Source organism: Paramisgurnus dabryanus, chromosome 2 (genome assembly GCF_030506205.2).
Source record: "Paramisgurnus dabryanus chromosome 2, PD_genome_1.1, whole genome shotgun sequence".
Classification (NCBI taxonomy): Eukaryota; Metazoa; Chordata; class Actinopteri; order Cypriniformes; family Cobitidae; genus Paramisgurnus; species Paramisgurnus dabryanus.
In genome coordinates this window covers 57,377,225-57,403,788 of record NC_133338.1, presented here as the reverse complement: position 1 = coordinate 57,403,788, position 26,564 = coordinate 57,377,225, and the positions used below count along the sequence as shown (strand labels likewise).

General features: G+C 38.5%; 1 protein-coding gene and 1 long non-coding RNA gene across 2 annotated transcripts in view; one reads left to right on the top strand and one right to left on the bottom strand.

Annotated features, from left to right (window-relative positions):
- The window catches only part of LOC141281493 (uncharacterized), a 142,027-nt gene that overhangs the window by 50,414 nt on the left and 65,049 nt on the right, over positions 1-26,564 (top strand). The window lies entirely within an intron of this gene.
- Positions 15,922-24,325, bottom strand: LOC135743842 (uncharacterized). Its single transcript, XR_010530596.2, has 4 exons — positions 24,073-24,325; positions 23,270-23,419; positions 16,048-16,108; positions 15,922-15,960 (listed from the first exon to the last, which is right to left on the bottom strand). It is a non-coding gene; the product is annotated as an uncharacterized lncRNA (long non-coding RNA).

The following is a 26,564-nucleotide window of genomic DNA, read 5'->3' as shown; positions in this document are numbered from 1 at the left end:
CAGAAAAAAAGGGCACTTTCTCTCCAGGAATAAAAAGGGCAGGTGCTCAAGCCCCCTTTGATGTCTATGTGTGCACGTGCCTGGTAACAAGTACACCGGAAACGCCAATGCAATGTAGAAACAGAAAATATTTATTAGTCCAAACATTACTGTTGTATACATTAGCATACAACAAAACTATAAACATGTAAACCAAAATTATATTCTTTACAGTAGAATACAGTACATTACAGTACATTGTGTGTGGGGTCCGGGTCCAGGAATTGGCAGGGGGGGTTGCAGATTGCCAAAACATGTAATCTGACCTTTGACCTATTCATATGTCTATCTATACTACTGTAAAGTAAAGCAGTGATTGGTTAGTGATCAGTAAAGCAATTAGTGTTTTCACATGTGAGGTGTGTCTGTGTTACCTGGTGAATAAGTGTAGCATTTTGATTGGTTGTGTTTGAAAAAGGAAAGCAAGTGACTTCCTCGTAGATCTTTGTGTTTTAAGTAGAGAATTGTGTGTAGTGTTTTGAAAAAAGTGTTTTATGCAATTGAAAACTGAGTCAAAGGCTGAGAAATAGCTTATGATTTTGAAGATTTGACATGTAGTTTTGCACTTTGAGTGAGAGCTTTCAAAAATCGTGTGACATGAAAAGATTTTGTGTGTAAGCAATCGTAAAAAAATGTAACTTAAGATATGATGTGTTAAATTAACTCTTTCACAAAGATCGCTCTGAATGGGATCTCTATGAAAAGTCTGTCACAAAAATGGAATTATCTCTGCTTTTTGCTCAAAATGTGGTGTTTTTGCAGAAACCTACCCATATTCAAAAGCTGATTACAAAAGAACCACTAAAGGTAGGATGAAACGGGGTTTTTTTTGTTTGAAAGCAGAGGGTCTGTTCTTTCATTTGGTATATTGTATGTTTATATATTTAAAGAAGAACAAACGGTGGCGCTGGCTGGCAACTTTTTAAAAAACGCTGGCAGTGAAAGAGTTAAGATTTTTCACAAATTCATATTACAGAGGCAAATCTTAAGTTGATTTAGGATTCTCATCTTATCTCACCAAATCTGATCTCATCTCTAGTTAGGAAATCCCAAATTGCTTAATCATGTTCTACTGTCAGGTCTGTTACCAAGCAACCAGCAATGCGTGAGCTGCTGCTACAGTAAACATAATAATTGTCCTTTTAATTTACATTTTATTCAACCTGGTCTCATAGGAAATACGTACCTTGCAGCGCCACAAATATGTACCACCAGGTACATGGAGCTTAAAATATGACAAAACGATTTGAATTTGAAATCCATAAACTTGAATTATAGACAAGTGTAATTTAATAATTGATGCCGTATTTGTAAAGATATGTATTTTCAAAGAGTGAATTTACAATTTTGAAAAATACAGCTTCAGGTTTTCAAGAAAAAGAGGAAATTCAAAACAACAAATTCAATTTTCTAAAATTCAAAGTACAGAAAGTGGGTCATACACTCTAAAAAAATGGTGCTATATAGCACCAAAAGTGGTTCTTTGCTCGTAATCATAGAAGAACCGTTTTTAGTGCCATATAGCACCGGTGAAGCACCTGTGTAGAACCACATAGTGCCATGTAGAACCATATTTGGTGCTATAGTGGTGCTATATGGCCCCCATATGGTTCTACACAGATGCTTCACCGGTGCTATATGGCACTAAAAACGGTTCTTCTATGATTACGAGCGAAGAACCACTTTTGGTGCTATATAGCACCGTTTGTTTTTAGAGTGTAGTTCAAGCTTCCGGTGTGCACAGGGAAGAGTAGTAGATCTCTGAAAAATCCAACAGAGAGCGACATGCAGACAAATGCTAATATGCTTTGCCTTTGATACCCTTCTGCTATCACTCCAGGAAAATTAATTAAGTTTTAAAAGGCATTTGTTCAAATGGATCTCTTTATATGCATGATTAACACGTTCAGAGGATTTGTCTCATTTTACTCCTTTTTCCACCATTGATGAGTTATCTCGATCGTTAATTAAGAAAAAACGCATCCATGCCTATTATCCACCAGGTGGTGCTCTTACCCAGTAATACACTATTCAAATCATTTCAGTAAAAACAGAGTAACGCTTTAGATGTCAGGGTGTGGGGGTGGATAGAACCCAATCGCAGACAGCTCGTAACTTAAAGATGTTTAATAAACATAAATCCCCTCGAGGGGGCAAACAATGACAATAACTAGAAAATAATCATGACTTGGACAAACAAGGCACACGCGACAGTATCTCACGATACACAATGAACCGGCACAAGACGTAAGACACAATGGCTTTAAATAGGGAAAACTAAACTAGGGAACAATGACAAACAGGTGAAGGGAATTAACTAATCAAGACTTAACAAGGAAACAGGAGGGTAAGGTTAAGACTAAAGACAGGAGAGCATGCGGTACACAAAACATACACAGACCACATGACTCTCCACACAAAACAAGACAACAGTGGGCTGCCATGATCCTGTCACATGAAACACATAAAATACATACAGGGCTGACAGGACCATGACAGTACTCCCCCCTTAACGGACGCCTCCAGGCGTCCCCAGGCAACATCTAAACATAACAAACACGACAAAACAAAGACAAAGTCCAGAATGGCCGACAGTACTGAAGAACAGGACCACCACGACGAGAAGCGGGACGGACGGTCACCGCACATGAAAAGGGTCCAGTACACAGCACCGCTCTGCCCACCGATCCCGAACAGGACACAGGACCCGCCGTCCAAGAACACTCGCGGGGCTCACTGACCAGTGAGAATCACGGAGCTTGCTGATCGACCCACTCTCGCGGGGCTCGCTGACCAGAACTCCCTCGCGGTAACTCTCCGATGAAACAAACACACCCACGGGATCCACCGACCAGGAACTCTCCCGCGAATCTCGCCATCCCGGCACTATCCACGGGGCTCACCGACCAGCACACTCCCGTGGGGCTCGTCGGCCCGGAACAGTCCCGCGGAGCTCCCAGATCAGGAACACACCCGCGAAATCTTCCGACCAGTAGCCCTACCGTAGAGACCACTGATCAGGAACACTCCCGCAGAGCTCGTAGAACGGCCACAGGAACACAGACGGACTCCGAAGACAAAAGACAGACAACAGCAGACTCGACGACCAGGTAAACTTGACAAAAACAAAAGAGCTGTCTGCTGGGTTCCAGAATGGCCGGTTCATTCTGTCAGGGTGTGGGGGTGGATAGAACCCAATCGCAGACAGCTCGTAACTTAAAGATGTTTAATAAACATAAATCCCCTCGAGGGGGCAAACAATGACAATAACTAGAAAATAATCATGACTTGGACAAACAAGGCACACGCGACAGTATCTCACGATACACAATGAACCGGCACAAGACGTAAGACACAATGGCTTTAAATAGGGAAAACTAAACTAGGGAACAATGACAAACAGGTGAAGGGAATTAACTAATCAAGACTTAACAAGGAAACAGGAGGGTAAGGTTAAGACTAAAGACAGGAGAGCATGCGGTACACAAAACATACACAGACCACATGACTCTCCACACAAAACAAGACAACAGTGGGCTGCCATGATCCTGTCACATGAAACACATAAAATACATACAGGGCTGACAGGACCATGACAGTACTCCCCCCTTAACGGACGCCTCCAGGCGTCCCCAGGCAACATCTAAACATAACAAACACGACAAAACAAAGACAAAGTCCAGAATGGCCGACAGTACTGAAGAACAGGACCACCACGACGAGAAGCGGGACGGATGGTCACCGCACATGAAAAGGGTCCAGTACACAGCACCGCTCTGCCCACCGATCCCGAACAGGACACAGGACCCGCCGTCCAAGAACACTCGCGGGGCTCACTGACCAGTGAGAATCACGGAGCTTGCTGATCGACCCACTCTCGCGGGGCTCGCTGACCAGAACTCCCTCGCGGTAACTCTCCGATGAAACAAACACACCCACGGGATCCACCGACCAGGAACTCTCCCGCGAATCTCGCCATCCCGGCACTATCCACGGGGCTCACCGACCAGCACACTCCCGTGGGGCTCGTCGGCCCGGAACAGTCCCGCGGAGCTCCCAGATCAGGAACACACCCGCGAAATCTGCCGACCAGTAGCCCTACCGTAGAGACCACTGATCAGGAACACTCCCGCAGAGCTCGTAGAACGGCCACAGGAACACAGACGGACTCCGAAGACAAAAGACAGACAACAGCAGACTCGACGACCAGGTAAACTTGACAAAAACAAAAGAGCTGTCTGCTGGGTTCCAGAATGGCCGGTTCATTCTGTCAGGGTGTGGGGGTGGATAGAACCCAATCGCAGACAGCTCGTAACTTAAAGATGTTTAATAAACATAAATCCCCTCGAGGGGGCAAACAATGACAATAACTAGAAAATAATCATGACTTGGACAAACAAGGCACACGCGACAGTATCTCACGATACACAATGAACCGGCACAAGACGTAAGACACAATGGCTTTAAATAGGGAAAACTAAACTAGGGAACAATGACAAACAGGTGAAGGGAATTAACTAATCAAGACTTAACAAGGAAACAGGAGGGTAAGGTTAAGACTAAAGACAGGAGAGCATGCGGTACACAAAACATACACAGACCACATGACTCTCCACACAAAACAAGACAACAGTGGGCTGCCATGATCCTGTCACATGAAACACATAAAATACATACAGGGCTGACAGGACCATGACAGTACTCCCCCCTTAACGGACGCCTCCAGGCGTCCCCAGGCAACATCTAAACATAACAAACACGACAAAACAAAGACAAAGTCCAGAATGGCCGACAGTACTGAAGAACAGGACCACCACGACGAGAAGCGGGACGGATGGTCACCGCACATGAAAAGGGTCCAGTACACAGCACCGCTCTGCCCACCGATCCCGAACAGGACACAGGACCCGCCGTCCAAGAACACTCGCGGGGCTCACTGACCAGTGAGAATCACGGAGCTTGCTGATCGACCCACTCTCGCGGGGCTCGCTGACCAGAACTCCCTCGCGGTAACTCTCCGATGAAACAAACACACCCACGGGATCCACCGACCAGGAACTCTCCCGCGAATCTCGCCATCCCGGCACTATCCACGGGGCTCACCGACCAGCACACTCCCGTGGGGCTCGTCGGCCCGGAACAGTCCCGCGGAGCTCCCAGATCAGGAACACACCCGCGAAATCTGCCGACCAGTAGCCCTACCGTAGAGACCACTGATCAGGAACACTCCCGCAGAGCTCGTAGAACGGCCACAGGAACACAGACGGACTCCGAAGACAAAAGACAGACAACAGCAGACTCGACGACCAGGTAAACTTGACAAAAACAAAAGAGCTGTCTGCTGGGTTCCAGAATGGCCGGTTCATTCTGTCAGGGTGTGGGGGTGGATAGAACCCAATCGCAGACAGCTCGTAACTTAAAGATGTTTAATAAACATAAATCCCCTCGAGGGGGCAAACAATGACAATAACTAGAAAATAATCATGACTTGGACAAACAAGGCACACGCGACAGTATCTCACGATACACAATGAACCGGCACAAGACGTAAGACACAATGGCTTTAAATAGGGAAAACTAAACTAGGGAACAATGACAAACAGGTGAAGGGAATTAACTAATCAAGACTTAACAAGGAAACAGGAGGGTAAGGTTAAGACTAAAGACAGGAGAGCATGCGGTACACAAAACATACACAGACCACATGACTCTCCACACAAAACAAGACAACAGTGGGCTGCCATGATCCTGTCACATGAAACACATAAAATACATACAGGGCTGACAGGACCATGACATTAGATGACAGAATTTACAGCATACCAATTCCAGAAATTCGCCAATGGGAGTGCTAATATCTGCGGGTTATTTACTAAAAAAATGCAAATTAAATAACACAGGCGCAACAGATGAATTTCATAATGACCAACGCAATCTACTAAGGGCAGGGCAAATTAGTTCAGGGTCGCAAATATGCAGAGCTGATAATTTTACGCATGATGGGCTTCAGTTCAGCACCATGGATCAGATAACAAAGCCATTCACACTAAAAAGTGAAGGTGTACAAGAAATTTTGAAACGTCTGTATTGTGTGACTTCTCATAGAGACTCCTCTTTTATTAACTTTTTAAATAACATGGCTTGGCAAACAATATTTTTGATTAAAATGTTCCCCTGGCCTTTCAAACAAACTGTTACGTGTTAAATAATCTTCTGCATTGTGTCACGCGTTATCTGCTCTCTGTAAAATAATGCACAATATATGAATGTATTTGAGTAAATAATAAAAAGACACTGAAGTCAATAAAATAAACAAGACATTTTGAAGTAGAAAGACAAAATAGTATTTGTTTGTTAAACATACTTTATTTAAAATTTAAAAATCCCAAAAATATTTTTTACAGTGTCGGTTTTAGTGTTTAAACCGCTACGAAATTCCTTTTTGGGACATACCAGTAGAGGCCCACAGAGACAGTTATAGTTTCCATATACAACCAATAAAATTCCCATTAAATCCAATATAATTTCTGTAATGGTTTCTATTGTTTTTAGCAGGAATAATTAAAGTGTCTTATGGATATTTCCTAATTTTAAGGGTTTTGTAAAATTGTGACTAATGAGAAAACTGTTTACTATAAACATCATTTAAATAAACGATTAATCGAATATTTGTTTTTTATGAGCTCATTCGAGTATAATATTATTGAAAAATGTATGCCTAGCTGCAATATAACTGTTTTGCCTGGTGATTATTAAGAGGTTAGTTCTGATACTTGATTCTGAGGTTTAAAGCGTTGTAACGTTAGATAAAACACCCAAATTAACCACACTTTTTACCACATTATTAATGTGTGTGTTCTCCTTCGCCTGTTTGCTTCACATCGGCTGTTTGCTTCACGTCGGCTTCTTTATGACACATGTCCTTTCCCAGGGATAATTCGCCCAGATAAATAAGTACATCCCTCCGCGTGGCCTGCTGCTTTTATAACTTAATTACCAAGTATAATATTATCTTTATAACAAGTATGTTTTGCCAAATAAGCTCTATGTAGTGAACAATACTGGTTGACAACAAATGATTTCAGCGATTATACTTTGACAAAACCATGTCAACCATGTTTTTTTAAACTTTCACAGTGAGTAGATTATATTTGTATTTGTGTGAAGACTGTTAGCTTTTTCAAGATTTCTGCGCGTTTTTTTTATTAAGAGCCGCTGCGCCGTATGGTGCTCACACACGTGCACATGAAAGGCTGTTTGAGAACCGGACCCTTTCTAGAGAGAAAGTGCTGTTTTTTTATTGAATATATTACGAGTGTAGGGGCTTCTATATTTGGCCAGGGGCCCGTTTCAGAAAGGTGGTTAAGTGCAAACTCTGAGTTTGTTAACCCTGAAATAAGGGAAACTCTGAGTTTTCTGTTTCAAAATGAGAGTTAGGTTAAACCTGAGACAGCGGGGTAAGTCAAGCCTGTTTCAGAAGGAGAGGTAACTTATACTCAGAGTCTGTTTCCGGAGTAACTTACTCTCTGAACCTAACCTGGTCAGGAGCAGGTTTTATCCTGTAAACTCTGAGTTTCTTGTGGTCTCCTCCCCTTTTTTAAAGGAGTAGCTGTGTTTAATCTTGTTAGTTGCTTTAGTTCATTTATTCATTGCGCACATTTTAATTATGTACACTGTAAAATATGTTTTTAGCTGTCTTTAAGTTATAATCAAATTGCCAGTGCAAATCATTTTACCTTAGTGCTTTATATATTTTATAAATTACACTTAAATTTAAACAACAAAAAAAATAAACAGTATATTGAGATGACTAGTAAAGCCAATTTGATATACTTAGGTGCAGATACGTAAGTGCTTTTATAGAGAAAGTGCTTTTATAGAGGATCCTGTAGATGATGATGCTGCATTCATTTGTAGAAATTTACATTTATGTTGCAAGAGGATTTTGAGACCACGAGTGGATTTTTGTCATATCCACTAGCATTTATGTAAGCAGAATTTTTTTATTTTTTTTGCAGTCATTTTAGAAATATAAATATCCTTACGTCACTAATATCAGTCTTTTTGTGTCCGTGCTCATATAAACAGTTGCCTTGACATTTCGTTTGTATTCATTTGTCATTATCGCTGGTCCAGTGGGTAGTGCTCTGTGCAGTAGTTTGGGCAGACGTACTGTCAGTGATCTAAGTTCGAATCCCGCCTTGGCGAATTTCTGTTTTATTCATGACAAACATTTGTAAAGTTCGTAGCCTTATATGCCAAAGTATTATGCTTAATTTCATTTTTAGCTGAGCTGCTGTCATATTTTTGTCCATGGGATTGCATCCGCATGAAAATGAATATAATAACGTACAGTCCTCAGTTTATTTACTTCGGATATTTTAACTGTGATAAAAAATTAATTGTACACATTTACTAGAGTAGCAATTTCCAACAACAACTCTTCTTTAAAATATATGCTCGTAGTTGCTGTACACTTGCAGCAACACTTTTAGTTTAAGTAGTAAAAAGGATTAAGACCTCTTTGTCAAGTGCTGTTGCCATGGTAAATCGTAATATCTGAGATCCATTGATGATGGCTTTTCATTGTGGCTGTGCACGCGCTTAACTCAGAGTCAACCTACTCAGAGTCGATTGAACTAACTCAGATCAGCTTTTCTGTAACCGAAAACTCAGAGTTTCCTATCTCAGAGTAAGTCAACTCAGAGTTCAAGTTTAAACTCAGAGTTGGTTGAACCTCCTTATTGAAACAGGCCCCTGGACATCACGAAACGGGCGCATTGTTTACATGTATTCGACTGCGTGCAGCAGTGTGCAGATAAGTCAACATATGCCATCAAAGTTCGTGAGAGCCATTCAAAAGCTTCACTCTCGCGTTAAATTGATCTCACGTGCCAATCGATCTGCGCCGCGCATGCTGCCGTCGTCATCTTGCATCAGGAAATCCATGAGGGGTAGATACCGAACAAAACGGACGAGATGTTTAAATAATCAGCAGGTTGACTGTACTGTAAGTAATCGAATATAAAACCAACACGAAGTAGCGTTTGACATTTGTATAGGATTGCTTGAACAATTTGCCCATCCCTTAGAAAATTTACCTGTTTTACTATTGTTTGTGTTGGATAAACATATAACCCCACATTTACCATAGTCTCACTAAAGGATATTTTTAGTGAAACTATAATAAAGTAATGAAAAATGTCCAGTATTAAATTAAAACTGTTTTATTTTCATAATGTTGAACAGCAATATAGCTAAGAGCAGCCGTTTTTCTATGTTCAGAAGTGTAAACTTTGAGGATATTCTATATTGATCTGGTTTTATTTATTACATTGGCTTCATTTGGTACATGTACACTCAGTGATACTTTTTTACTTCTTACAGAGTACTGAGGTTTTGGAGATTTACACATGTGACATGAAAATGGGAATTCGTGAAACACTGAGCAGTTGCTGATCCATGTCAAGACTTTATGCCTTTAATTTGTAGAATGTTTTAGGTGTTTAATGTTTAAACTGTTATGAGGCATTGTTTAAATGTTTGAAGTAGTTTCATAAGCTCTTACTTAGTGTGAGAATGTTAAATTCAAGTGAAATTGTGATTAACATTGGGTGAGGAACTCTCCCCACTTTTATATTGGTGTTTTTGGAGATATTTGTAAAATGTTTTACATGTTTAACGTTTGAATTGTTAAGTGGCGTTTCCATGAGCTTTGAGTACTTTATGTGAGCTTTGAGTAAGAATGCTAAAATCTATGTGAGGCTTTACTGAACACTTGTGCGTTTTCCTGTACAGGGTCTAGATTAATCCAGGACCAGGTCTTAGTTATATTAGGACATTTAGGTAGTTTTTACAAACAAACCTTATAAAAACATTATTGGTGAGCATCTTGTTAAGATATGTTGGTGAAAGATGATTTTAAATAAAGTCAGCTTAAACATGCTGTAAGATTAAAAATATAGGAATTTATTACTTGGTCACAACTTGTCACAACCCCCTATGCTGATAGTGATCAAAGACTATTGTCACAGCTGTTTATCCAATACAGTGGGGGTTTAAGGTGGTTTTCTGATTGGTCAGTTTGAATGTATTATGTTGGGTTTGGTCAAGTACATTGGGGGTTAAAGGTGATCTTCTGATTGATCAATTTGAATGTATCAAGTTAGGTTTAGTCACATGGTCAAGGGAGGATATAGGTCAAAGTTTTTATGAGCTCTGGGCCTTTGCATTTGAGCTTTTGCCTTTGCATTGGCCTTTTCCCCTTTCCTTTCTTTCTTCACCTAAGTTCTGGGGTTCGGCCATTAGGCCTAGATTTCAGTTCTCAAGGGTGAATCTCTTTCTTCTAAACTTTCTTTCTTTCTCTATTTTATCAGGTAATATCTCACATACATTGGAAACAGTCAATTGTTTGTATTATTTACCATTTCATGCATTCATAGTGTAACCATTTCAATTGTAACTTTAAGTCAGTACTGTAATTAAACCTTTTCATTTACAAATCTGTTGTTTGGTTTTGATTTAGTGTTAATACTTAAACGCTCCATATTGCAATACAATATATTCGTACTCTAGCAACGCTCTCAGACATATTTTGTCCGAAACCCGGGAACGATTGCAGTTTTGTTCCCCTTCCGAAACCTGAGATCCCTTACAATGCTTTTTAGTCTGGAACTAAGATAAGCCCTGTCCAGGAAATCGTCCCTTGGGAAGGGACACTCAGTTACTTGCATTTTATTTAAATTTTCACAAAATATTTGTGACTGTTATTGTATAAAACTTTTTATTAAAAATAATTATTTTCTAATGTCTACTGCACTGTAAAAAAACGTAAAAAACGAAAACGTAAAAAAGTCAGTCAACCTGATGCATTAAGACTTTTGCATTGTCTCAATGTATTTTTAATAATTATACATAGTAATAATACGATGTTCAGCCAACTAACACTTGCTTGTTTTTGCAATTCTGATTTTCAAATTTTCCTAATTAAAATATTTGTTTTACACCAATTGCTATTGTTCAGTTAATTTGCTTTTTTATGTTCTGTGGATGAAGAATTTTCAATTAGCCAAATTATTATGCATGTTAGCCAACTAACACTTGCTTGTTTACGCAATTCAGATTTTTTAATTTTCCTAATAATGATATTTGTGTCACCACAATTGCTGTTGTTCAGTTAATTAGCTTTTTTATGTTTTGTGGATGAAAACTTTTCAATTGGCAAAATAAAGACATAAACCATTTACTTATCATCATCATTTATTTCAATTAGAAATAAGATGCTACAAAAGCCCAAACTCTGTTCACAATATTTAACTTTTCTTTAAAGTTGTGACACAGCAGCTGCACAAAGATCTTCAGTAGGAACTTAAACTTTGCATACAATAAGCATACAGACCATTTTTAACAGCAACAAAAATCAGTGCAATACAATTTCTCATAAAATCACTCAACTGTACACAAAAACAGCATAAAACTTGTTGGTACTGTATCAATTTAGGATTTTTCTTTGTATCCAACAATAAAATGTTTTTAATATCTTGACATGTTCCGTAATCTAAAACCTTTCAAATTACCACATTTAAACCAACATTTAAAACACTTTTGACACAAAATTGAAAATTGTGTCATTTTCTTACTCCCATGATGTTACAAACCTGTATAAATGTATTTGTTCTGATGAACATAAGATATTTTGAAGAATGTTTGTAACCAAACAGATCATGAACCTCATTCATTTCTTTAGTATTCTTTTTCCTACTATAAAAGTGAATGGGGCACATGAACGTTTGGTTACAAACATTCCTCAAAGCATTCTTCTTCATGTTCCTCGGAACTTGGCCATTTATAGAAGTTTGTAAGAAAATAAGAGTGACAAAATGTGACAATTTTCACTTTTTGATGAACTATCCCTTTATCAATTTCAATTTTAAACATCCTTATATAAGAACAGACATGCTTACTGCAACCACTAACCTGGTATGGTATGCTGTAATACAAAATTACAATTATAAAACACATTAAGAACAGTCTGACATCTGACGACAAGAAAAAGATGCCAACCAAAAGAATCACATTGTATCCAAGTTGCACTTTAGGTCTTGTAACAAATGAATGCCACAAAGGATCCCAAAACACTGTTCTGATTTTTTTACAACAGTTTGTTCTTCAGAGAAAGCACACAATTGGTGCATTTGGAACAGTTTGACACCTGTATCAAGAAATAGAGGTGCAAAAAAACAAAAAACATACCTTGTTCATTTGTTACAAGACCTAAAGTGCGCTTGGATACTAGGGCTGCACGATTAATCGAAAAATAATCACGATCTCGATTCATACATATAGGCGATCTTCATTTTAAATGACGGCGATTCAAAAAAGTCCTCCGATGATGCAAAAATCGTCATATTACATCATCGGAGGACTTTTTTGCAGAACCAAAATGCAGATATCTCTCCTCTCAGGGGGATATGAGGGAGGGAAACATGGTCATTCAGTAATACTGCCGGGTTTCTACAGATACAAAGCTGAATGCTAAATCGGTGAAGTATCCCTTTAAGAGCTTGAGGATAGGACATGTTTAATGCATACAGAAGGCCAAAAAGGTATGCAAGAGCAGTAGAAATATCTGGGAGATCTTTCAAAACGACGACCTGCTCCAACACCACAGCAATGTTTACAACCTCGGGTGATGTCGCCTGGGTGTCATCTTCCAAAACACACAGAATGGCAATAGACACTCCTTTTGCCCCATCTTCGGTGTCCTTTTACACAAACAATAATCTATTTGAACAGATATTTTGTAGTTGCATTCTATCCATAATAGACTGTAAAAGTCAATAGTCATTAAACCGTCAACACTTGCAGACTGACAAACATAAGACTAGAACTAGTAAATATTCACTTTTTTAAAGAAACCTAATGAACAAAAATAATAAAATCTCAAAACTTTAAGCCTTTTGAAGTATTTACTACTTACTTTGCATGTCTTGAACAGCTTGTTTGGGTCCTCTCGAAGAAACAAAGGCAGGCCTTTCAAAGCAGTAGTCCTTCTGTGATTAACAATATCTGTCATCTTAAAAACATACAGAGGTAACAACCAATTAGCCAAAGTAAAAGAACAGTTCATATCAGACAACCTAATGTGAATAAACCTCCACAACATTTAAGTTATGAAACTAAACTTGCCCTTTCATCAAGTCTTTCTAGGAGCTGTTCCATATCCTCTCCAAATGCAGCTTTTCGAGCTCTGTATACTTTCAAGAGCTTAGGTGTAAATCTGTCTGTTGCTGCCCTGAAGACGTCAAGAAGGTCTTTATTCGTGATTCTGAAGAATTCCTCAGCAATCTGTTTTTAACAAATACATGTTGTAGTTACAGTAACAAAACTTAAAGGATAAACCGGATTAAAAAAACATTTATAGTCTAAACTTGAAATACTATTCATGCAGAAACACTACTTCTTGTAGCAATATCAGCGTGAATCTAATGTCAAGTATTCACAAGTCAGTCAGGAAGTCCTTTAATACAGGTCAGTCCTTATGACCCCCTACCGGAACATTTTTTTTTCATGTAAGAGATGGACAATTCTGTTTCCATACTTAATGTTATTTATTGTCTAAACGCCTATTAAGAAAGTGTTTCTCAACTCCAGTCCTCGTCACCCACCTACCACAATATTTTTTACAGGCCTTCCAATATAACATGCAGGATTCAACTTATCAGTCTGTTAGTGTGTTAACTATGGAAACAAAATTGTCCATCTTTTACATAGAAAGAAAACAAAAATGTTCCGTGAGGGGGTCGTAAGGACTGACCTGTATTAAAGGACATCCTGACTGACTTGTGAGTACTTGACATTAGATTCACGCTGATATTGCTGCAAGAAGTAGTGTTTCTGCATGAATAGTATTTCAAGTTAAGTTGACCTTGTTAGTGGAAATAAACATCATCGAGCTACAAATAGCAGTCACAGATGGTTAAAATGTGTATTACATGTGGTGCCTTAAAGGGTTAGTTCACCCCAAATGATAATTTTTATCATTCTAAAACACCAAGTGATCTGATTGTCTTGATGAAAACCAGGAGGCATCTTTCTGTCCAATTGACTTCAGTTTGTTTCACAATTTTCCCCCCAGAAAAGCATAAAAGACATCGCCTAAAAAGGTTCACGTCCCATCAGTAGTTCAAGTATATTATGAAGCAACAACAACACTTTTGTGAGCAATGAAAACAAAACGAGCGATTTTATTCAACAATTTGTTCTCCTCCTTGTTCGTTCAGTGCACGTTCACGAGCAGACTACGGTGTATGTTGCTGATGTGGTTGTCAGTGTACAGACACAGAATACACTGGCAAGTAATGTGCACATTTATACATGCTGTTCCAGTATTGTTTACAATGTTTACACATAATGGCTTAAATAAAAAAGCAGCAAAAAAAAACAAACATTGGCAACTACATCTGCAGGTGACGTCAGCAGCCTACGCCGTAGTCTGCTCGTGAACGCGCACTGAACTACTTTGAGAACAAATTGTTGAATAAAATTGTTTGTTTTGTTGTCCTTGTGCATAAAAAGTGTTCTTGTCGCTTCATAATATTATTATTGAATGACTGATGGTACGTGGACCTTTTTGGTGATGTCTTTTATTTTTTTCTGGGAAAAAGAATTTTGAAACTACCTCAAGTTAATAGGACAGACAGAAGCCTCCTGGTTTTCATCAAAAATATCTAAAAATGCGATCTGGAGACAATCAGATCACTTGGGGGTTTTAGAACGACACAAGGTTAAGTGATTTATGATAAAATTATCATTTTGGGGTGAACTAACCCTTAAAGTAATAAAAACATTTCATGTGTTTCTAACAAATTTAGGATAATAAACAAACAATACAAAATCATTAAAATTAGCCTTTTTAACAAGGAAAACCCTAAAATAATGACCTGTTCCTGGAGAAAAAGTGCAGGCCACCTCTGTTGCACGTCTACAACCATTGGTTGATCTTCTACCACTTCTTTTCTCCTCAGGGAAAAAGTTAATTCCATTTTTTCACTTATGACCACCATGTTGCTTCTTGCCTTTTTGGTTTCATCGATCAATAAAAGTCTTTGTTCTTCAAGTGAAGCGTCAGTATGGTTGCATGGATGTTCCGGGACAAAATTCACTTCTCCACGCTTTGCTTTTTTCATGGTGAAACCATGTCCATGTTCAACATCCTTACGCTTCTTGTTCACACAAACTTCATTGCAGCCTGCTGCTCTCAATTTTGAACGGTAATTGTTTAGCTTGTTCTTTAGGCTGATCAACCATCCTTCATAGCCCTTACCTTTGCCAGGCTCCTTAAGGCATGGATACTTGGAAATCAGTGCAGATGCAATGGACTCAATTTCTTGATTGTTGGGATATGCCTTTATGTCAAAAACAGCCTGAACTATTTTCAAGAATCTCCATCTTTATGTCTCTGGTCACATCAATGCCTGTCTGTGTTTCTGCATATGTCTCATTCCCTCGTCGTAGTTTTAGCTCGACATTAAATGACAGGGGTGGGATGGGGAATGGCAGTGGCCATTCTGAGGCTGTGCGCAAATACCTTTGTACAGAGGGTGTGGAGCTGGTAAAGGATCCATCAGAGTCATCAACACTAGCAGTATCAAGAGATGACACAGAAAGGCTGGTTTCGGACAATGATGAATTGCACCAGTGAATATGCAAGACTGCTTTGTCACTTGGCAGTTCCGAGATGTCAGTCAGGCTGCAAAGGGCATTCCCAAAATCAGGGTCCTGAAACTGCAAGACGAACTGGCCTTGTAACTGCAGTTTCTCCTTCAGAATACTAATAAGGGACTCCACAGACTGTTGCACTTCAAAAAGCTGAAGTCGCTGGGCATCAGTTGTAGAAATGACAACTCGCAGTAGTAAAGCCTGTAAACCGAGAGGAAGACAGAGAAAGTTAAGTAAAAATAAATAATAAAAATTCCAATTTAAATAAAAAAATAACTTCACACATACCATCAGGCAAGTTTAATGGTGCAGGTATATCCTCAGGGTCACAAGGACTCGGTCTCTAAGCCTGTATGGAATCAATGGGTGATAATCATTTAAGTCATCAAGATCAAGTACAACCATGTCAGCATAGTTGCTTTCCACAAGTTCATAAGATCTCAAGTGTTCAATATACCAGGCAGAAAGTCTTTTAGATACAAAGGAGACTTTGTCAGGACAGAGCAACATGCGCTCTATCTTGAAGAACTCAGGCTGTCCATTGCATTGTCCAGCAGATATAATCATGTCCTTAGCATATTGAGTTCCATACAGCCAAACATTTTTGGACAGTGACACAGTGTACACATGAGGAAACTTTCCTTGTATAGCACATTTCAGTTTTGCATCTAACAGTGATATTTTAACCACATCCACTTTTTCAACATATAACTCTGATTTCAAAAGGCTTTGAGCATTCAAATGATAGGCAATCATTTGCTGATGTTTAACAGAAAGAGTAAGCAGCAAATTTTTCACATTGTGAACATCACGTGCTACATTCTTAAAGAATGAGTGCTTGGACTCATATCGCATAGTCCACAAGTTCACCAAAGGTCCAAAGCATTTTGTCAGTTGTGGGTAGTGGTCAATGAAGTGGTGCTTCGGCTTTAATTTGAAGTCTGGAAACGTGGAAGTCAGAAGCAAGCGGTGATCTGCCAATTTACATGACAAGTAACACAGAGTTTCTTCAGAGAGACTGTGTGATAGGACAATTTCTACAATTTCTTTTAGATCCATTAATATTTCCCATGATGGCTCATGTTGGGATGCAATCCCAAATCATTAAAGGAAGTAAGCGCAACAAACACCAATTTTCATGACCATTACCCCCAATTGATCCTTTAACTAGGCCTGATTTTAGAATTGCCTTTGGTTTGTTGACCTTGTCAGAGTATTCAATTCAATTTCAATTTTATTTATATAGCGCTTTTCACAAAAGTCAATTGTTTCAAAGCAGCTTTACATAAATAGAAGCAGTGAAAAGCACAGAAAACGACAGATAGCACAACAAAATACATGAAAGCATGAGCAGTTAAATTTGCTGCGGCTATGACTCAATATTATAATTGCACGTATTACTAAAGCAACGTATAGAAGAGGAAGCTAGGTAAAGCCCAAAAAGGCTGCCTCCCCGGGGTGAAAAACCCCCTAGGAGAAAAAAAAAACCCCGTGCTTTTATCCGAGGAAAAATAAGTCCTAGGAGGGAAAAACCCTTGGGAGAACGGAAATGGAGATTTAGCGGAGATTAAGCGGTTCTGCCGGTGATCGTTGGTCAGGTATCAGCTGGGCATAACGTTGAAGGACAGCCAGTAGATCAGAGGTGTGCCGACTTTCACATCTACCGGGACTGGGTCTGTTTGTCTCGTCCTCGGGTCGAGGACGAGACAGGGAGAGAAAAACAAAATCGTATTAGCGTAGCGGCCGTTCATATGTATTGAAGTGTCACACAGTGATGTGGTTTAACTCAGCTTAGTTCCAGACAGACTAAATATTGCGGCATAATTATGTTATCCACAGTTGAGGATTTAGCAAATTGGGGGCCCAATGCGAGGGTATATATGGTAAATAAGGGTCACCTTCCGATCTTTAAGAGAAAATGAAACCTGACGACCCGTTTGACTAAGGCCTAAAGCCCCACTGTCGTCGTTAATACAGGTTCAGTGGCAAACGGGTCTATATTGTATACCATTTACAGGACCAGGAGAAAACGCCAAAAACATCGCAACCCGACCATACGTGTTAACCCGTTTGACTAAGGCCGGACGCCCCACTGTCGTCGTTAATGCAGGTTCAGTGGCAAACGGGTCTGTATGGCATACTATTCATAAGACTTACGATAGCGCCAAAATCGCAACCCGACCATACGTGCCAACCCATTTGACTAAGGCTGAGAGGCCCCACTGTCGTCGTTAATGCAGGTTCAGTGGCAAACGGGTCTGTATGGCATACTATTCACAAGACACACGAAAGCGCGAAAAACGCAACCCGACCATACATACCAACCCGTTTGACTAAGGCTGGAGGCCCCACTGTCGTCGTTAATGCAGGTTCAGTGGCAAACGGGTCTGTATGGCATACTATTCATAAGACTTACGATAGCGCCAAAATCGCAACCCGACCATACGTGCCAACCCGTTTGACTAAGGCTGGAGGCCCCACTGTCATCGTTAATGCAGGTTCAGTGGCAAACGGGTATGTATGGCATACTATTCACAAGACACACGAAAGCACCAAAATCGCAACCCGACCATACGTGCCAAACCGTTTGACTAAGGCCGGAAGCCCCACTGTCGTCGTTAATGCAGGTTCAGTGGCAAACGGTGGCAAACTATTTAATGCAATTCATTTTAAGTGTTCATGCAGAAAAGGTTTTTATTTATTTATTTGGTTGGTCTGTGTTATGACCGTGAGTGCTTTGTTCCGTGAAAATAACTATTGCGAGTTAAGAACCTTTACTAGACAAATTATGCGAATGCTTTGTTGAAGAGAAAAGTTTTAAGTCTAGATTTAAAATGATCGACTGTGTCTGATTCTCGGACATCGGTTGGTAAATCATTCCAGAGCTTAGGGGCTAAGTAGGAAAAGGATCTTCCACTTTTAGACACTTTTGATAGTCTAGGGATAATCAATAGGCCAGAATTTTGCGACCGTAGTGTGCGTGATGGATTGTATTCTGATAGTAATTCTCTAAGATATGAGGGTGCTAAGCCATTTAAAGCTTTGTAGGTGATTAGTGATATTTTAAATTGGATGCGATATTTAACTGGTAGCCAGTGTAAAGATGCCAGAATTGGGCTTATGTGGTCATACTTCTTAGATCGAGTAAGTACCCTTGCAGAAGCGTTTTGAACTAGCTGAAGCTTGTTGATCTGATTTGAATGGCATCCCCCGAGTAGCGAGTTACAATAGTCTATTCTAGAGGTCATAAAAGCATGAATAAGCTTCTCTGCGTCAGATGTAGACAGTATATGGCGTATTTTTGAGATATTTCTAAGATGGAAGAATGCTGTGCGGCAGACGTTGGCGATATGACTATCAAAGGATAAGTTGCTGTCGAACATCACACCTAAGTTCCTAACCGTGGAAGATGGCACCACAGTACAGCCATCTATGTGCAATTTGTAATCTGACATATTATGTTTGTAGCGATTTGGTTCAATAATAAGTACCTCTGTCTTATTGGAGTTGAGCTTAAGAAAGTTATGTGCCATCCAGTCACTAACATCGCTAATGCAGTCTTTTAGCTTAGAAAACGTGTGTGTTTCGCTGGGATGCGAGGAGATGTAAAGCTGGGTATCATCCGCATAGCAGTGAAAACTTATGTTATGTTTCCTGATAATGTCTCCTAGGGGTAACATGTATAACGAGAACAGGATAGGACCTAAAACTGATCCCTGCGGTACACCGTATTTAACCAGGGAGTGATATGACTCTTCCTCATTTACATAAACAAAGTGATAGCGATTGGTTAGATATGACCTTAACCAGGCTAGCGCCTGACCACTGATACCAACATAGTTTTCTAGTCTATTGAGTAGGATTCTGTGGTCTATTGTGTCAAATGCTGCACTAAGGTCTAGTAATATAAGAATTGAGATTTCACCACGATCGGATGTTAATAGGAGGTCATTTGTAACTCTAAGCAACGCTGTCTCTGTGCTATGGTGGGGCCTGAATCCTGATTGGAACTTTTCATATGTACTATTATTTGTCAAGAATGTGCGTAACTGGCTTGCCACTACCTTTTCTAATATTTTCGAAAGAAAAGGGAGATTTGAGATTGGTCTAAAGTTATTAAGTTCTCCTTGGTCAAGCTGTGGTTTTTTAATCAGCGGTTTAATAACTGCTAGTTTGAAAGCTGTTGGAACGTATCCTATTTCTAGCGATGAGTTAAAGATATTTAGAACCGGGGTTGACACTACAGGGAATACTTCTTTAAGTAGTTTTGTGGGAACGGGGTCTAATATACAGGACGATGATTTGGATGATGTGACTAGTTTAGAGAGCTCATCTATTGTAGTAGGTTTAAATGAATCAAGATGTTCGTATGGTAGTCTAGTGTTAAGTGAACTAATGGGTAGAGTGGTGGCTGCCTGGGTAGAGTACTTGTAAGGGAATGTTTTGATTGAGTGATTTAATCCTTCAAGAGTTATGTAACCTTTTGAGATCAAATCTCTGAGACACAAAGATAATTCCACAGGTATGACCCCTTCAAAAAAATCATGTAAAATGTCTGGGGGAAACCCAGTTACTGGATGAAAGTTTCTCAAGTGTTTGCTTAATGAACACTCACTCTTTACACCATTAACACTCTGCAGCAGGGCCGTGCAGAGACAATTGGAGGGGCAGGTGCTCAAAGAATAAAAAGGGCACTTTGCTCGCTGATACGCAAGCACACAACTGAAACAAATAATAAAGTAATACAGACTAGAAAGATGATTTTAAGTCTAACGTTTTTCTTTATTTTCCTTGCAAATAGAGTGAGAGAGAAAAATCTATATAGACTGAGTTTTATATCTATATATTTATGCATTTGGCAGCCACTTTTATCCAAAACGACTTACAGTGCATTTCATTTTGTGTTTGTGTGTGTCAACAGTATGCAGTTTTAAAATTATATGATATTATTGCATTGTGACATTAAGATATTATTACGTTTACAGGCTTGTGTTTTTGTTGTCATATTTAAAATATAATTCTATTCTAATCCTGTTCGAAATTTGTATACAAAGAGAGTAGCCTACATATTTTAGTTTTGAATCGTGTTTGTGTTGTGTTTTTGCACACTTTGATGCCTTGATGATGACAGGGCAATAAAATAATGACATTCATCTCTCCTTTCATTCATTTCATGAAGCCTCTAGTACTTTCTTTATTTTCAGGTAAACTAAAACTGGTTAATAATTTAGCACGAGTATGGCTATATTACCCAACATCAGCTCACATTGTCTTTTATCAAAGGCGAGTCCAGGAATCGTAAATTCAATATGATACAAAATTAAACGAGTTTTTTTTTACCGTATTCATCGGATCTTGCTCTTCCAACAACCTCCGCGTGACAGGTGGATGACATTAGAACAGCTCGAGAGCAATTTGAAATCAAACTCCTCCGTATGATTTCCCGAATATTTCTCGCGGTACTTTGATGTCATGTGCGTTTCGGTTCTTGCTGCGTGAAGTTGAGCACACCTAAAGACTCGAGACAGCTACCTGTATGAACTCCCGGCAGAGAACGTCCCTGCCTTTGCCTCATCCATTGTTTTTATATGGGAAGAATGTTTTATTTTCAGCGTGAGAAATGCAAGGTGTGGCGAGTAAACTGGCTGAAATGCATGTGTCTACCGCCGAATGCGTGAGACTTGAGAGCCCTGTTTGCATCTAAAGTTCTAGAGATGTTAATACACACAGACAGCAATAAACAAAAGCTGTGCATGCTCTCCTCACGTTGTTCTTGTAAAATAATAACAATATAACAAGCATCGCTTCGGTTCAATGCCGGCTCGAGGGGGATCCTCCCTCTACTGCGCACCGTGTCGTGCACGTGTGGGCGCTGTTGACGCTGTGAGCTAGCTAGTGATAGTCCCTAAAGAGATTGTCCAATGAAAGGTCAATACGTCATCATGTGACTAATTTTATTTGCGTCTAAATTATTTTTTATTAATTTTACTAATAGTTAGATTGGGCAGGCCTTCACAAAAGGGCATTTCATTACAAAAAAAATGCCTTGACAAAAAGGGCACTTTGATCATCCAGGGGTAAAGGGGCAGGTGCTTGGGCACCCACCGCCCCCCCCTCTGCACGTGCCTGCTCTGCAGGGTGTCACTCTGCTTAAGCTGTTCCACAAATGAATTGTGCTCTTCAACAGTCCTCAGAGGGAAATCACTAGCCTTAACAGTTGCTATTTGATCACGACTTATCAAACAGAACCGACAGAATTTATCAACATTAAAGTTTTCCTGGTATCCTGCAAGACTGTGGGCTCCGAGATTATCTGCACATACACAGAAAACAGTTGGCTTCACATAATGCCCCAAAGCCTCCACAAACACACCATCTTGCTCCAAAGCTTTCAAATCTTTTATCAAAGGTTCCAGTAATTTGTCATAGCCAAATTTCTTAACATCAACACTCCTTCCTAAAACCGCTAACTGAATTGATGTTAAAGTAGACCTCCACTTTGCAGGTAAATTTAAGATCATCCAGAAGACAGCAGTAATTTTATGAATTTTTCTTGATGTGCCTAATGGGTTGCAAACTTCAAACTCATCTATATAAAAGGCCAAACTCAGAACAACCTCTTCTTCTGCAACAAATACATTCTCCCTGTAGTACTTTCCATCTTGAAACGAATTGTACTGTCCAGCTAAATGTTCGTTTGTAAATTCAACTTTATCCAAAAAACATGGTAAACTTAGCAGAGTTTCAAGTACCTGAATGACTGGCACATAAACAAAGGATTCTTTATGAGTATGTTCATAAAGATATTCTGTAGGTTCTATTAAAGGAAAGTGTTGTTTGAAATACAGAGTTCTTCTGTAGTCAGTAGACAAAATACCCTTTGCAGATATTGCGGTTAAAAGTGGATTGGTCAAACACACTGAATCTGCAATTTCTTTGACAATGTTACTTTCAACATTAACGTTGTGCTTTGTGAGAATTGATTCTACACTATGAAGGGCCTGAGATTTGGAGAACAACAAAATACTTTTAAGTTCCTCAATTATTTTCTGAGTTGCTTCTTTTGAAACATGGAACACAGTCTGCATACACAAAAAAAGAGATGCAATTTTGTGTTCAAGTGTTTGACTATTTACATCTTCATCAAACTGTATTCTATCATCATCTCCAATTTTGACTTCTGAAGAGATCTGTGAGATAGAGGGCACTTCATTATCAGTACTCTCGAAGGCCGTCTGTATTGCAGTCCGAAAGTCTTTTAGTGTATGCTTTCTGTGAATTCTGCTTCTATGAGAGCTGAACGTTGGCCGATTGTTTGTTTTAAATCCACATCCTTTAAAGGGGCAATTAATTGTTTCTTTTCGTTTAAGATGATTTCCAAGGTGAATGAAGAAACGTTTCTCACTGCAAATCTCTCGGAATTCACACAGTCCACAACTTATTGTTGAAAGTTCTTGACTGACTTTGTGACGGTTTTGGTGTGATTTAGATAGGTGGGATTTTAAAGCACCTGCTGTCCTGAAGACACAAACACACCCAGTATGAATACAAGGCCAGCTGGAAATGCTTGGGTGATGCAGCCGATAGTGCTTTAGAAGGACGTCTTCACTCGAACTGCTGAATTTGCAGTTTTTACACTGCATTAAGTATTTTCATAATCCTGGAAAACAGAAAAATAAATAAGTTACAACTTTATTTCGAAACATATTTGAAAATGAATTTGAAAATGTATTGCACTTAAAATGGTAATATTCTTCAGCCTTTTTAACTAATGTCAAACAATGTTCACATGATAATAATCTAGTTCCAATTTATATTTTTTTATACATGTTATTATTTCGATTTCATTATACCTTTTATTTGATGCAGAAAATAATTTGCGCTAATCCCTTTTCATGCTTGATCAGCCTTGCATGAGGAATAATAATGTATTATGCCATTTTTAATAAATGTAATGTTCTTTATTGTCTTACATTCACTATGGAAACAAAAACGGGTTAAGGTTTACTGCTTAAGACAACTAATTACAAAGGTGCTAACTAAAATGGTGTGCATTGATACACACAGACAAAATATATTATCAAATGAGTACTTTAACTCAATGTCAGTACATTTTATATACTGATATTTAAGCAAGTATAGCAAATAACACTTTAGTCTGTTCACCTTGGAACACAGCATGCTTCAGAGAAAAACCTGTACAGAAAATTACCGTTTGGTGAAAATGTAAATAAATCCTGTACACAGTCATTGGTGAAATGTTTATAGGTTTCAGCAGATTTATAGTTTTGTTAATTGTTCACATGTACATACCATAAAGATAGTTTACGAGTTTAAGTACGAAGCTGGATGAACAAATTCGACTTCTTTTCGCGAGTAACAGTCTCATCTATTACGTAGTCAGTGAACTTACGATGCCTTCCAAATGGCGCTTCAGTAACACACACAACAAACCCACGTGATAGTCCGATAGTCGAATTTTATCTCGAAGTTGTTAATGTAAACTGCTTTTTCCAGACTTTGGAAAAAGGTCGATTACGACGAGGGTTTCGTTTGACGTCGACAAGGACACGTATGACGGATAGACTGAATATACATAACATGCATACAGCGCTGCGCAGACTGAACGGCGTATGACGTCAAAGTACAGCGAGAGCACAAAGCAGACTGTTCTAGAATCAGTATTGCTGTACAGCGTACGTCTGTGTCTCGACTACCACTAACGGTAACTGGCCACAGACTGGATAACATTATTATAAAAATATCCGGTTTAACATCATTTAAAATATCTTTACATTCGTTAATATTAGTGCAACCACCTTAAACATCGCAATAGCGCCACGTTGAGACTCAACCTAAACTAACAATAGTCCAACAAAAAGCCTTCAATATTAACTTTGGACATGTTTTGCTGAAACCATATTTTAATTACGTAAGCTAATATAACAGCGTAAGTTAACGTTAATATATAGTTTGCTTCGAGGTCCTGATTGGATTGCTTTATTGATTCCGAATCACTGGTTCATATTCAACTGCAACATATTTAACGTTACATCTCATTTTAAATTTCAAAGATAAATATTAGTAAGTTATATGCCAACATTATAACTTATAGCCTATCATTTTAAAATGAAAATGATAAATACCTGCCACAATAAGTCTTTATGAAAACTATGCGCCCACTACGCAAACATATTTGCATCACTAATGACAGACGTTGTTTGTAAAAAAAAAAAAGAAGAAAAACTTGTGTCTACTTTTCATTTCAAGTGCCTAAAATTAATTAACATTAATTACTCACCTGAAACCTGCTTCTCTCCGCTCCAAGTCCAAAATGGCAGCCAGAAAACGTGGTGATGCTGATAATGAGAAGGGAAACCCCGTAGATGCATGCGCGCGCAGTTCAATTAAAAAATGTTTGTTCATTCAACTTGGTTAATGATGTTGCTATAACATTTTGCTAAATTTTTTTGTACTTACATGCATTTTTACATAAACTCACAATATTCACAATTCCTATTATCTGTAACTAAAAAAAAACTGTTTTCTGAACAAAGGGTCATTTTATTTTTTACAGTGTGTACAATTGTTTGCAGACCATTTCTGTATGTTTACAATTTTAAGGTATTACAAATAAATAAAAAATGAATAAAATGTTACAAAATAGCTTTTTTTAGAAGTGTTTCTTTTCCTATTAGGACAATGGGACATAAACAATTCAGCATGGTTCCTTACCAATATAATTTTACCAATATACATTTTCAGATTGGGTAAATTAAAAAAAGAATGCTACCACAATTTAAAAAAGTTAATTGGGCAAAAAACATGGTTTATTATTTTTAATTGGCTCAACATGTTATTTCCCATTGAGCTAATGTTTAAAGATCGTTGCCACAATTGATAAAATTCCATTCACAGAAAATCTATTGGCCCAAGTGAAAAATGTCAATGTTATCAGTCACTAGAAAATTTTGAATTAGGGAGGCAATTTTTTTTTTACAGTGTACATAACATAAAGTCAACATGACTTTATATAAAACAATCAAAAAATAAAAATAAAACAAAGACTTACTGGTGGTATTTTTCATAATAGTATATAAATGTATTCAGAAATTTAATTTGTTAGTTTAGTGCCAGTATTTAATAGGCATTAGTTATTAAAGATAACTTAAATTACTTTTATAAAATAATTTATATTAAAAAGATAAAAAACACTGATTATATATATATACAGTAAAATTTTACTTTTTGAAATGTTAAAATTCTTTCGATGAAATGTCCCAAGCCAGTTTGAGTTTGAGACCCCTGGTGCTAGCTGTTTAATGTACAGACGATCTGTGGAAAGAAACACTTTTTGTTTCTGAATGTTTTAGTGCACGAGGATCTGTAGCATCTGTCTGAGAGAAGAAATGCAATCCAATTGTGATCTGGGTGGGAGGAGTCTTTGATGATCTTCATTAGTTGGCAAAGTTTTTTTAACCTCTTGAAAAGCACATCCACATTGCAAAAAAAAATGATTTTCAAGAAAAAAATTCTTAGTATTTTTGTCTTGTTTTCAGTAAAAATATCAAAAATTCTTAAATTAAGATGCTTTTTCTTGATGAGCAAAATTACACAAGAAAATAAGTCTAGTTTTAGACCAAAAATATCAAATTTAAGTGATTTTGTACATAAAACAAGCATAATTTTTTTCAGTGCACTCTAGTCCAAACCATGAAAATATACCTACTTTTACTAAAAGGGTTGTTTTTACTAAACCATTTAGAGTATAAGCATAACTGGTATCATTAGAGAAGACACTTTGA